Source organism: Megalobrama amblycephala, linkage group LG13, assembly GCF_018812025.1.
Source record: "Megalobrama amblycephala isolate DHTTF-2021 linkage group LG13, ASM1881202v1, whole genome shotgun sequence".
In the NCBI taxonomy this organism is placed as follows: Eukaryota; Metazoa; Chordata; class Actinopteri; order Cypriniformes; family Xenocyprididae; genus Megalobrama; species Megalobrama amblycephala.
In genome coordinates, this window is record NC_063056.1 from 7662612 (window position 1) to 7677642 (window position 15031).

At 39.3% G+C, this 15031-nt stretch overlaps 1 long non-coding RNA gene across 1 annotated transcript; it reads left to right on the forward strand.

Moving 5' to 3' along the window:
* The first annotated feature begins 1559 nt into the window (after window positions 1-1559).
* On the forward strand, window positions 1560-13562 carry LOC125243255. Its single transcript, XR_007179002.1, has 4 exons — window positions 1560-6776; window positions 7040-7142; window positions 7469-7555; window positions 7675-13562. It is a non-coding gene; the product is annotated as an uncharacterized LOC125243255 (long non-coding RNA).
* Window positions 13563-15031: the final 1469 nt, after the last annotated feature.

Below are 15031 nucleotides of genomic sequence, written 5' to 3' on the forward strand. Positions count from 1 at the left end.
CTGGTCTAAGACCGAGAACCATGAGCTCCCACCCAGAGCATCCAACATATCCTGAATCCTTGGTATCGGATGGCGGTCGGGGACTGACTTACGGTTGAGTTCTCTGAAGTCAACACTGAGACGAAGGCTACCGTCCTTCTTGCGGACACACATCACCGGCGATGAATAAGGAGATCAGGAAGGTGTGATCCACCCTCTTCTCAATAGATCTTGCAGGTATTCCTTAACTTCATTGTGAAGAGGCTTTGGGACGAACATGTAGGCCTTTTGCACTGGGCTGGTATCATTGTAATGACTGAGACAAATCAGACACAATTATTTGTTAGTTCACCAATAGTTTTAAGCTCACTCTGGGATTTGACTGTCCCCATCACCCGAGAAGTTTATTGCACTGAGGAATGTGCTGCCACATTGAGAGCAGAGAAGAGACACAGGAAATCTGCATCTTCCCTGCATTTTCCACACAGAACAAAGACGTTACTGCATTAATTCTATAAATGAACAGGCATATTCCCAGGAAATGGTATCTATTATTACTGTGTTGTATTGCAGTCATTGTATTTACATGTTTTATGATTTTTAAGTTATATGACATTTAAGGTAACTTCAATCATGCCATATTTAGTGTCTATACGTTCGTAGCGGGAAGATTTAAATGCTTGTGTATGCGGTATGTCCATACCTGTGCAACACATCAGTATTACAAGAATCTTTAATAGTTCTTATTCAAGAACTCAGCTTGTTAATCTTTCTGGGTTGTAAAAGCCCTGACAGGAGGGGTGTTGCCACCCGGAATTACAACATCTTCATTGGTCCGGTCAACAACTGAGAGGTGTGACTTTGACCAGAGGTTAAAAACCAGCGAACAGTGCCACTCCCTCTCTTCTTCCTGGCTTCTGGACGACCGAACAGGTCTCCTTGCGGCCGGCCTCTCTAGGCCCGGCCCGCAAGTCCGGTAGGCCCCCGGCCTACAACACCCAGCCATGTGCTCATCACCCAACAGACTGGCAACAACTTCAGATGATAACCTCAAGATTTATCCTCAACCTGCAGATCCGACGCTCCTCAGCCTAAAGGCATCTTGCAAGTATCGTACATTTTAATGCTAAGCAGCGATTTAGTATTGATTTGTAAGACTTACCTTTGCTATTGCTAAAAGAACCTGATGAGTCCTTTCCAGATTGTCTTTGACTTTTTCCTATAGCTCTAGTAACAGTACCTCTTCCGGTTCAACTCTATCATTACTCATTCTGACCGAAATATGTGTGTGACCCTTTGTGTATGTTATGTTATGTTATGTTATGTGTTTGTTTGTTAGTTTAGTTATGTGTTTGTGAGTTAGTTAATAAAGATTGTGCACAATACATGTTTGGTTCTGACTCCATCTGCTAATGAATTGCCTCTTAAGTGATATAGACCCCGAACCTATGCTCTAAGTAGCACGGTGTTATTTTTCCATAACCTGGAGATGAACATTTCTTAGAATTGTTAAACAATCAACACTAAGTGTTCCCTGGACAACAGGTTAATTGATTGTAATATTAAGATTAATGTAGCTATATCCAGTAAATCTGATTAACAGATTTACATATTCATAATTAATCATAATTAATAAATCATATTGAGTTATTAATAATTATTAATAGTTCCCCTTTGAGTTAATTCGCTACATCATGGAGGGTGATATGCATCTTGAGAGACGGTATACAACCCACATCGTCACTGTCATAGGCAAAGGCCTCACATTCTTTCCGCAACACTCTTCGTACTGCCTCCTGCTGTCCCTCTGAGAGATGGCAGAGATCGTCAGGGGGGTCCCATGAGGTTGGTCTTCTCGCTCCCATCCTGGCTGTGGTGTGCTACTTGCTTTGTTGGACTTTGTCTCTGTGCTTTCCTTCATTTCAGCTGCTGTCACATTTTCTTTCATTTGCACAGGTGTTGTGTATACGGTCTTCATGGGTTCCAAGTGTCCAATCACTCTATGATGGTCCAGACAGATGGTGCGATCAGTAGTGTTGGTCACGGAGATGGGTATGTATGGCACTCTCCTTTCTGGGATCTGCACCAGTACATCATTAAAGATCACACCTTCTGGTGGAGGATTAAGCATGTCAGATCATGTCAGATCATGAAAAGATCATGTGTTGGCCCTGTGCACGTGTACTCACATGTGCTCTTATGTAGACAGTGGTGACTTGGTTAGCTGGTAAGGGCACTCTTTTGTTTTCACTGTTATTGTGAAGGCTTTACTCACTTTGTGCGCCAACTGTTTTTTTCCACCTTTAGTCTCTCTCTCATTTCTGTTAATGATGGCCTCAATGATGTTGTAACCAATGATAGGGTCACTGGCAACTGCTGGGTCGCTTGACACTAGCATCAGCACTTGTAAATCATTAGTTGTACTGGGGTCACTGTTTAGTCTGAAACTGACTTCAATCCAGCCGATATATGGAATGAGCATGTCATTAGCAGACTGTCAGTGTCTCATCCTCCAACAACTCTGAGATGGGTCTGACAACGGTGTGGGGGAGGTAATTTAGTTGCCAGGGGTCATTCACTATGCTGGACTGTGCTCCCGTGTCCCACAGGACTCTAACTGGGCAATTGTCCATAACACAGTCCACTATACACCTGCTTCCTACAAGGCCAACCAACTGTGGCTGGTGTCGAGGTGGTATATAGTTAACCACACTTACAGCTTATGAGGCGCCAGCTGCTCTTTCTTCAAAGGCTATTGTTGGTTGCATGATTGTGCTGGGTGGTGACTGCTCATTTCGGGGCGCTCGGCTGTGGACTACTGCTGGCCCCACCTCAGTAGTCCCTTCCCGTTTCCCAGCTAGTTCTGCATCCACGGGAGAAGTGGCCCTCCTGCCCACATTTGAAACAGTGCATACATTTCTCACCTGTTCCCTCATCTCTGCAGTTCTTGCAACCTTTTACTCTCTGCTTTTGTTCTGCTTTTTGCTGTACTGTTCATCGGTGTCCTCATTTGCTGCTTTCCATAACAGTTTCTCTTTGAGCTCAATTGCACGGAATACAAAGTTCAGGGCAGTCTCTTTGGGCTCTTGCGAGATGTTAAGGAGTTGATGGTACAGTTCTGTGGAGCTGGGTCAGCCCACTTTTGATCTCTAACATGTCTCTCAAAGGCAGCCCTGGACTGACAGCACGGATGACAGCTTCAACTACTTCAGTCTGGGTGTGCCCTTTTTCTATTCCCAGCTCAATCTGGCGGACTAAACTAAGATATGACAATTTATCCCTCTGACCACTCTCCCCAATTTGCCCACAAATTTTAAACTCTCTTTGCAGTGTTACCTCAGGCAATGGGCAAGTTTGTTCTAGCCGGCTCTTGAATGGGGAATCTGTAATCTTTAGAAAAGACGTGTGGTGAGAAGCATTTTTCCAGCCCTTCCTTTGGAGCTGGCTCTTCTGATGGGTACTCTTCGTCTTGGCTACCACACCTTTTACTTTGTCTTTCAATGAATGTTAATAGATCAGCACAGTACTGTTTAACTTCATCACTCTCTTGTTTCTACTCAAGCTCATCTAAAGCAAATTTGGCCATCTTGATGAGTGACCTCCGTGTCCTGCTGCGGGACTCTCCACTGTCCAGGCCATCACATTTCAGGTACCTGCAGACATCCACGAGAGACTCTTCCCCAAGCTGCCACAGAGCTGCACTCACTTGATCACACAGGATCTGACCGGCGTCCATCTTACTGAAGGCTCAACTCATTGAAAAGGAGGGCGGTTAATGGGGCTGGTCACTCTGTCACCTCCTCCTGGGCTGGCTCGCCAAAATATGTTACACTTTTCAGAAGGATGCAATGTCCGTTCTTGGGGCAACACATTTATTTCTGTTAAAACACATGAAATAGGCAGGTTTAACAAGGAGCACTTTCCGCTTCGTGTGTGCAACACTCATCATGTACTGAATACTATTTCTATTGTCAGCTACTGATGCATAGTATGATGCTCGGATGCCCCCTGCTGGTGAAGCTAACAAGAACCATTTTAAACAGAACAGTGCACTCCAGTAATGCAAATTAATTTCAAACTAATTCACTTTGTTCCCTGACAACAGTTATTAATGAGATAAAAATTTGAAGGGGGCATTTTTTTTATCTGCCTTTTTTAAATACTCAGCGCTACAATAACACTGTACAACATACGAAAGAACAATTATTACAAACAGTAATAATACACAAGATGTACTGGGGAAATGCATGTTCATTCATTTAGATGAAGTTGTCAATGAATTAGTGGCAAAGATTCTATTTTTATAGACCAAATGCTTCTGGTGACCTGTGTTTTCCTGTCTTTGAAGTATAGGTGAAGAGCAAATGGTGATAGCGCTCAGTGGGGAAGCCAGACATTACGGGGCCTGGCAAGGGTGAAGGGTTGGAAGAGTTACTGTTTTGTACTGTTTTGATGCTACATTATCCCACTGGATAATGGATGCTATAGTCTTGGCTTACCAGGCTCAAGACCTGTCATGCCCCCTAGGGGTGAAAGCACTTCCATTCTTCCATTAGAATCATCATTTTGGTTGAGATTGAAAATTTAATGGTAAATAATATTGAATCAACATTGACATTTCAATGCTTTTCAGTGTTGAAAAATATGAACATTGAATCAATGTTGATTTTTGGTCAGCTTCATTTCCCCATGGGTGGAACTTAGACTAAGCTATGTCAATCCATCTGTCCCCTCATTCAACACTTTATTCACATTAGCACTCATGCTCCTCATGACCCATCCCTCTAGTCCCACAAATAAATAAATAAATAAAACTCCGGCCAACTGAAGTGTGTAGATAAACTCCATGTAACCATTTGGAAGTCAGTGACATGAACCAGCTGGAGATTATTATTATAATAACATTGCACTCTTTCAACTTAAACAGTAAATTCACAACTACTCAAAACATCTCACCTGCACTTTAAGGATCCACGTCAGACGTTTTTCTGACATCACGACGCATGAGCGTCTTGAACTTTCATAGATATATACACTGGATGTCGCCTTGGGGTTCTAAGCATGAGTCAAAACCGCCGCCATCTTGGAACAGGGGTCTTGTCATAGGAAGTAGCTAGGTAACGCTGCTATATCCACCTGTACTTTGAATTCATGGACGATGCCGGACTTTTGTGCTGCGTATGGATGTTCAAACGAAAGAAATCTAAAAACCAGACAGCAAGGGATTACATTTCACAAGTGAGAATGTGTTTTATGATATTGAATGTTATATTATTTCTTATTTATTGTTATAATTATATTTCTGGTTACGTTGGTTTATTTCAGTCCTTGGTTAACGACCGCAGCTAATCCATACTAGTTACCCATTAGTTTTTGACAGTTAGGAAAATCTTTGCGTGGCAGGGGCAGCTGCCACTGAGACCTGCCACTCGACCTGTCACTGCTATATCCGCCTGCCCCGCGTTCTGTCACCGCTGCCACTCGACCTGTCACAGATATTTGCGCCTGTCACTCGACCTGCCACGGCTATACCCGCCTGCCCTGCGACCTGTATGCAGACACGCCATCTATGCTTAAAATGCATTGTGCGTCTACATGAGGTTGCGTGGTAGGTGTTAAGTGTCGGTAGAAATATTTTTAAAATTCATAAAAAATAAATAAAATGAAACTGTTTACTGCAAACTTCACCTGATTCTTATTATACATGTTCCCAAGTACCACTCTGGTGATTTTCATGTTGTTTTTCTGTTTTATTCTTTAATAATTAAATGTAAGTAGCGATAGTTCATTCGAAGTTTACACGGAAGAATGTGACTAATAAACTTAGGCCTACTAGCACTATGCATTATATTTTTAAAAAGTAGATTATCTTAATATCAAAACCTTAAATTTTCTCTGGACTCAATGATAAATACATGTCTGACCGTTGGAACGAACCAAAAAAAAAAAAAAAAAACCCTAGAAAATCGCATTCATGAAGATTTATGGTGATTTTATTTCCGTTAGACCTTTGCTTACATTGACGCTGATGAATTAAAGAGGAAGGGCTCCCCTTCCAAGATGGCGGCTCATTCGTTCCAATGAACTGCCGTAGCCAAGGCGACATCTAGTGTATATATCTATTTTGAACTTTCTGCTCAAATTGATCGATTTTCTCGGACTGAAAGGTAGGTTAAACGTGGAAATTTGTCTTACTTTATGTATTGGATAATGCAGCGTTCAAATGTGTTTTACAGTTAATTAACGTTGTTTGTGAACATGAATACTAACAGAATCGCAATTAATTGAATTTAAAATGAATTCCTCCTTTTACCGTGTATGCAGCTCAAGATATTTGAAATGCTGTGGGCGGGAAGTGAGCGTGGTGCGGGAGAAAACGCCCGAGGCACAGTGAGGATTCCTGCATTATAATATTGAGTTAAGTTTTTTAATTAATATTTGTCTGTTCTTTTATTTGTCTTTGACATGTTAGCTCTGATTTAATGTATATGTTTGCCCAAAATGATGATCCAAATCTGTAAGTAAAGACATTGTGAGTTAACGTTACATTTGCCTAACTTGGTGTTTTGCTTCGTCCAGGGAAAAATGTTAGGATTTTTTTTAGTATAAATCATGATCATGATTTTTTTTTTTAAGTAGTAGAAATAGTAGGTTATAATAGTAGTATTTGCTCAACTAATTAATTGACCTAGAAAACAACTTTCGACCACTAATAAATGCTGTAAAAATGTTTCTCCCCTTATGGACCTAAAGCTTTTCAATTTTGTTTGATGAACGAGGACACTTTGCAATACATGGTAAGTCATTTCTATAAAAACTGATATAGTTGTTAATTATAATGAATTACTAATGTTGGATATGTTTGAGTAAAATCCATGTTTATTGACTTGCATGCTATCCTCTTTAACAAACTTTAGACTTGAAATTATCCAAACTAGATCTTTATAAACTCCCCTTTATGCCATTCCAAATGCATGTGATTTTTGTGTTGTTTTTCTGAAAAATATCTGTTTTGTAGTAATTTTGTTTTGCTTGTGTTTTTTTCCCCTCTCTCTCAAAGTGATGGTTTGCATTACTGTGTATGAATCATAAAGGTATCAGTTAAATATCTTCTTTACATTTCTACTGAAGGGAAAAAAAGACACATCTTGGATGGCCTGAAGGTGAGTAACAGCAAATTTTAATTTTTGTGTGAGCAATCCCTTTAATCAAATACATTACGATGTAAAGATAATTTATGATTTGTTGATGCATGTTTCATTTTCAGACTAAATTATAAATGCAACCAGTGACTGATTCAGATGCGTTTCTTAATTGCAAATCTGGCTAGTCATTAATACAAATTATTTTAGTTTTGTAAAAAAAAAAAAGTCCTATCCTTTGCTATCACATATCTGCACATAATCTGATTCCTTATTACAGGTTATTCTGATTTATTATTTATTTATATTTTTAAATGAGAAAAATAATCACAATTTCTTTATCACAGACTGAAAATATTCATCTGAGAAGAGTGTGTCCTGTAGGCCCTTTTTTCCTGAGAGAAAGTCCTGAAGACCTCATCAACGAGTACCTTGTGAGTTGAACGTCAGCATATTCTGATTGATTTTTCAGAAAAAGTATAAATTTGTTTATTTTGTAGTTATTCTAGCAAAAGGCATTGGAAAGGCATTTGTTTTATGTACACAACTTTAGGGATAATCAGACAGATGATTGTGAGGGTGACCCTGAGCAGCTCTTCGTGGTGGTGTTCATTATTCTGAAGGAGGGGGAGAACTTCACAAACCACCTGACATTGACATTGTGATCGAGGGAGTTAAAGTTTTGAATCACAAATCAGTTTTGAATCGCATCAGCTTGTGCCCTGCTTCTGGGTATATACATCAACCTATAATGGTCTATATTAAATAGTTATAAATTTATTGTAAATAAAATATTTACCACATTTTGAAAAAATTATACACTGGTATTTACTTATACACAGACTGTAAAATTTAGTATAGTATAGACAAATTTAAAACATTGGTAAATGGAAAGTTTTTCTGTTAAACACATTTTGTACTTAGCAAAATAATTAGCTGAACTCTGCAGGCAGGTAGATCCCCAGGAACAGGATTGGGCACCTCTGCAATACTTCATTAAATAAAAATAACTCAAAAAAGAAAAACAAACAACAACAACAACAAAAACTAAAATAAATAAAATAAACCTTTAGCTGTACAATTGAAGATTTTTTTGAAGATTCATTTTCAAGAGTCTTTTATTTTTAAAACCCTGTGACTGTGTGAACAAGTGCTTCTGAACATGCCAAAACTGAAGATCATCTTCTATCACAACTGCAGTGCTTGAAAGACTTGTGCTTTCTTTGACCACGATGACAAAATCAGTGATGTTTGGCTCTCCCAACGCCTCCTGAAATAGCATAGAGGGTCCAACTGTAAGTTTCACTCAGTAGACTAAAATTAAACAGTTACATTCACTGATACTAGCAATTCTGTTAATGCATTAAATACTTACATGTCAAGTCTTGAAGAATTATGGGTCCTCCTCACACAGGTACACTGAGGAGCACAGAGGGCTAAAGTGCATTTCATGTTGACATCATGCACACCCTTCAAAGTCAAGCAAAAATGAACATGTTAAACAAGCAAGCCAATTTGAGGTACTTAGTGTTGACAAATTTCAATTCACCTGAAGATCATAAACATTTAAAATATCACGCAGAGTCTCTGAAATCTTGTTGATGAGTGCCGTTTTTTAGTGATATCGTGTAACTTTGTACATACCTAGAAAACCAAAAACACACAAGTGTATAACCAACAATGGATGTTGAAAAGAGAAAGTCAGGTCTGTGTCCAGTTATCTGAGGAGACATCATGCAACTTGCATTTCAACTCAGTTGAAGTTACCTTAAGTGTTGAAGCTCACTCTTCAGTAAGCATCCATATCAGCCTGCAAGTAAAGAAAGATTGTAAAGGTTTACTAATCGTCGATAAAGCTAGTTTATTCACATGAATGTAGGAATAAAATCACATTTCTCAGATCAGTGCACTTAACAAAAAGCAGCAACACACTTATAAAACGTAGGACTGCGATGACAGAAAAAAAAAAAAAAAAGTAGCTAACGTTAACATTGTTGCCCTACATTTTCTTCATTAAGATATCCTTACAAAAGCAAATAAGAAAAAAAAACAAAAAAAACAAATGTTTTGCTTTATTTACATAAGTTGGCTCCAGACGCTTGTGAATATCTGCCACGCTGAAAGGATTCTTCAGATGTCAGTTATGGCAATGATGTCATGTGGATGACAGTGTAATGATGGGTCGACAGAATGGGGATCCATTTGCAGCTTTTATTATCAGATGTATACAAACAGGTGGGACTTTGGGCAAGAGCATAAACAGGGACAGGCAATGGTCGAGACAGGCGGCGAGCAAACAGGGTCGGAGAACAGGCAAGGGTCGAGACAGGCGACTTTACAATCAGAGTCCAGATAACAGGCAGAATTCAGGGCAGGTGGCAAGGTTCAACAGAGATAAACAGTCCAGTCGGTAAAAATAGGCAGCAAACAGGGAAAAACGCTCAGAAATGATCACCTCGGCAAATCAAGACTTCGCGAGGTATGTATGCATGTGAGAGTGTTATATAGTGTGAGAGTGATTCAGTTCAGGTGTGTGTGTAATCAGTCCCAGGAATGAGGGCCCATGGGAAACGTAGTCCGAATCAATGAAGTTCAATATTCCGGTGATGGTTCCCTCCGGCGGTCCGGAGGACGAGCCGAAGGAGCCCCATTCATGACAGACAGCAGTTTACATCGCTCAGTAAACTTAGAAATAGTCCTTAAAGTAGCAGCGTTTACTCAGGTTTACATTCCACCTGTAAAGAGCAAATAATATACAAGTATTTATTAATAAAGGTAACATGGTCTAACTGAATGTGCCAAACTTTACTTGAACTTACCAGCTTTCTCATTGGCTCCAACAGCTCCTTGCTAGTTCAGTCAGAGAAGTATAATAAAGATGATGTATGGTCTTATTTCTTCAGGGCTTGCACTGCTCTGTGTCTGGGGATTAAAATCTGCCATTTCTTCAGTGATGATAACACTTATCTTGATTATTACAAAACAGAAATATTAAAAGCAATGTTATGAGAAATAATCACTTATTCCTGTGTGTCTTAACATGCTGAGTGAAGCAGCAACTAGTAGCAACAAAAGCTGTGATGCTGTGTTTGTGTTGTCCATGATTTAGCAGTCATGAGCATCTGTAACTGTAAAATCTGCTCACATTTATCAACTGAAGATGATCTCAGACATACTAATGCATAGGATTGCAGTACATGATCATCATAACAAAAAATCAGTAAAACTAGCTTTTGTATTTAGTTAATTGAGGTTATTTGAAAACAATGAACTTCTACGACAGTATAAACAAATCCTCTTCGCTCACCTTCTTGAAGAAAACATAGAATAAAACAACTTTTGCTTATAACAACTGCATTTATAAAAACATATGAGCGTGGAAACTAAAAACAAACAAACAAACCTGCTCTTTCTCCTCTTGAATGCAGGACCGTAATCATCCTCTTCCTCAGCTTTGTTTGCAGATCGGAGTGTTGCTCGTCAAAGTTTAGTGCAGCATAAACAATCGAGATACACATAACAATGCTTAGATCAAAGGTGAAAAAGATTTTGCCGTTTATTAGCTGTAGGTGGCATACTGAAAGTTTTCAGGCAAGCCAAGAAAGCCTCGTTCGCGGCAGTCATGTGAAGTTAACTTTTAGCAAGTTCCTTTATAAGCGTCTACAAAATAAAAATACTACAAATGTAAATATGCGTCGATGCTTACTAGAACAAATGACCCCATACATTAATATCTCTTGGTAAATAATTCATTGTTTTGCTCGCATCCGCTCCAAACCGCACAAACATGGCGGATATCACCCACTACCACAGGTACGAGACCCCTCCCACTGCCGCGCGTGTGAAGATGAATGAATCATCTGATAGTGCAGTGAAGTGCGTTTAAAATACATGAAAGTGTATAAAATAACGAATTGCTACATTACTTATAAATAGATTTGATACTATACATATTAGAGTATGTTCTGTCTTTTAAGGCACTTTTATTATATTAGGCTTTACGCAGATATGTTTTTGACAAATTCGCTACATTAAACATGTAACATTTGTTAATTCATATCAGATACTACCAGGAAACTGTCATGTCATGTCATGTCATGTCATGTCATGTCATGTCTTGTTTTGGTATTGTTACATGTTCACAGTTTATGGTTTGTTTTCATTGTTATGCTTTGTTTGTTTTGCCATGTGTTTTGTATCATGTGATTCCATTGCCCTCATGTGTTCATGTCTTGTGATTCCCCTGTCTCATGTGTCATGTTCTGATTGGTTGTCATTGTCATGTGATTTCAGTTCTGTCTTGCCATTGGTCCTCTGTCTTCATTGTTCACAGGTGTTCCTTGTTTTGTCATTAGTCTCCCTGTATAAATAGCCCTTATGTTCCACTGTACTCTGGTCTAGCTTTGTTTATTGTAACCTGCTGTTTGGTGTGTGTTAGTGTTTATAGTCAAGTCTGGTCAAGTCAAGTCACGTCTTGGTTTATGTTCCTGTTCCTGTTCCTGTTCCTGTTCAAGTTTGTATGTTGGATTATTGTTATTAAAATACTGCACATGGGTTCTACACTACGCTCGCCTCCAGTGGACTCCTCTGTTAAAGAAACAAAGTCAATTTTAAGACCATTTTATGTTAATTATTGCTTATGTAACCATCTGTGAGTGAACACAAGCTGAGTCATTGCCAGAAGTGGCACAGATCTTACGATGAGCAGGAATCGGCCCAGTGCTTTACATCCGTAACAAATATACGTGTCCCAGAGCGAGCTGTGGGCCACAATCGGCCTGATTAACACATGCCGATGCCGAGTCTGAGCCGCAGGCGCCGTGGGGCAGCCGAGCTCGGGACGATTACTACATGCTATCTGGGCACTGACACGACAGCCAGTGGCACAGATTCCCAACAAAAACTATCCCATACCGGCATGATGAATACGATCTTCAACTAGATGGAACTGGATTAAATATTTTGACTGTTGCAATCCCAATCAGACTTATGACCTGTAATGCTGCCTAAATCATAATTGTGCACTGTTTGCTGTTGGCCAGAGGAGAACTGGCCCCCTGACTGAGCCTGGTTTCTCCCAAGGTTTTTTTCTCCATTTTTATCACCTGTTTGTCAACTGATGTCACCTGTTGGAGTTGGGGTTCCTTACCCCACTTTTTCTTGTGTTCTTTGTCGAGTCTTGTACTACATGGGTGTACGTTTGGTGCTACTTATTCTGTTCTCAGTTCCCTGGTCTCTATTGTGATTAATAAATATGAGGGTATAAACTAATAAATTCTCAATAATGACAAAAGTTTTAGAATAAAGCAACAAGCCCTGAGAAATGGGAAGGGCTTAATGCTTATATAAAATGGCTCCTACATACACCTGAAAATGTTTAATAAAATAAGCTCACATCAAACAAAAATTTTTTAATTTATTAATAACAAAAGATAATTCCTCCGACAGGCAATGCAGTTCTTCATTAACATTTTGTTAACAGAATTGTTACCAAGCAACACACGGATACAATACTGATGTGATTAAGGTCGCAGGTGTGCGTTAAGAGCAGTGTTTTTTTTAAATTTAACAAAATAAGTTCAGGAGTGGACCAGGCCAAAATAACAAACTAATTTTAATATCCTCGAAATTCCCTAAAAAAAAAAAAAAAAACACATTAAAAGAAAAATACAAAGCAACTTCCCTAACTCCCTAAACCCAAAACATAGAATAAACAATATATGCAAAAGAAATGGCGTTGCACTCCTTACTTCCCTTAAATTGAGTATTTACAAATAATATTTACACAATAACTGAAGACAAAAGCAATATTGAGAATTGTAAATCAAACTGAACAAAAGCAAGATTTTCAAAGCACACACAATCAAAGATGAGACAAAAACAGAGCAAAACAAATGGCAAAAAGTCGGCCTCGATAGTGTGTTTGGGGTGGTCCTTATCAGCAACAGGAATCGACCAATCGGGCCCAGACCAATCAGGATCTCTGCTGGCTTGAGTGCAGGCCACACCTTCTCCTGCACAGACACACTCAAAAACAACATTCAAATACTTCTAAAAAAAAAAACTAAAAAAAAACATCAGATGTAACAGTGTGTGTAGCATATAATTTCACAAAGATAAAGTCAGCTTTAAATGTTGAAATTAAATTTAATTCAAATCAAAAACAACTGCTCATGCAACGTGTGTAGCATCTGTGGGATTACAAATTTGTTCTATGTTATATCTAGGTTCCAATGTAATAGTATATGAACTGAAAACTTTATGTATATTGTGTCAAGGCAGGCAGACCAGGTGTCTGAGACACTAACCTTTGTCTCATGCATTTCCTGACCATGTGGCATGACCAGCTCAAGATACAGCTGTGCTTTTGTCTCTATGATAATGTAAAGGTATAGGTGATACTGCCAGACTGATTGGATTAGCCCCTATGCATTTGAATAACACAGTTATGCTGATTAGATCATGGCTGGGAAATGTAGGCAATGATCTGATTCCTGTACTGCATTTGCATCCTTTGTTTAGATTGTCCACACCTCTACTCTATGTATCCCTCCCCCTTGAATGTATATGAACTACCAAGTCACTGCCTTAGTTAGATTTTGGATGACCACAGCGACGCACAGCGTGTTTCTCAATAAAGAGTAACTTCTGCTTCAAGAGATCCCAAAGTATCCTGGTCTATGCTTATGAGATTTCCAACAGTTTTGGTGCCGTGACCCGGATACAGCTTCTCACCTCAATCCAGATTGAAACTTCAAGCGCAACAAAGATCTGATCCAAAAGACGATCCAGGCTGAATTTTCCTGTACACCCAAGGGTTGGTGAGTGATACTCTATCCAAAAGAACCATTAAGACCAGTACAAATGTGTTATCCTCTGCGCCATCAGAGAAGAGTTAACAGACAGCTGTAGGGTTTGGTTAACTAAGTTATCCTCTAAAAATGTTCTTTTAGAGATGAAGTTTATCCTCTGTTCAGGCAGGGAAGATTAGCATTAAATGCTAATATTGGTAACCTCTGTTCAGGCAGGGAAGATTGGCATCACGTGCTAATATTGGTTTATCCTCTGTAAAGTTAGGGAAGTTTTATCCTCTGCTTTATAAGGGAAGGTTGTTTATCCTCTGTTTAATCAGAGAAGGTGGTGTGTTAACAGAATAGCCATCCTCTACTTTGCTTGAGAAGAAGGTTCATCCTCTGTTAATTCAGGGAAGGTTATAACTGTTAAAGTGTGGTAGCAAGTTGTTTCTACTCTGCTCGTCAGAGAAGGTTTCATCCTCTGTTAATTCAGGGAAGGTTACAACTGTTACAGTGTGTAAGCAAGTTGGTTCTACTCTGCTCACCAGCGAAGGTTGAATACATTACGATGTGTATTAACTAGGTTAACCTCTGCTCTGTCAGGGAAGTGTTGAAGTGTATTGTTGTACCAGAAAGACATTACAAAATGTTGAGAAAGAACGCTAGACTTATTCCAACAACTGAGAAAGGTGGACTAGCTACTCCTTTATGGACAGATAGTGAGTTCAAATCATTGTTAGGAAAGCACATGGACTCAATTGTGACTGAATCAGTCAGATTGGATTTGACAAAGAAATTTGGGATTCATCCAGAAAAAGTTTGGTCTATTGAAGAATGCAAAAAGGTACTTGGTGCTTGTATTCGGAAGAAAAATATGAAGGGCATTATCTGCTGCCACAGAGAATTTACTCTATCCATTGCAAAAGAACAAATCCAACGTATTGCTAAGTTAGAAGAGCAGAACAAACAGTTGCACACTCGAGTGTCTCATCTCACTCAGAAGTTGGGCCTTAACAAAGCCTCAACCAAATGTGACTCAAAAGACCAACAGTCAGATGAAAGCTATCCTGACATACAGTCTTTCTGTAGACTAGATGGCAATAGCAATACTGGATT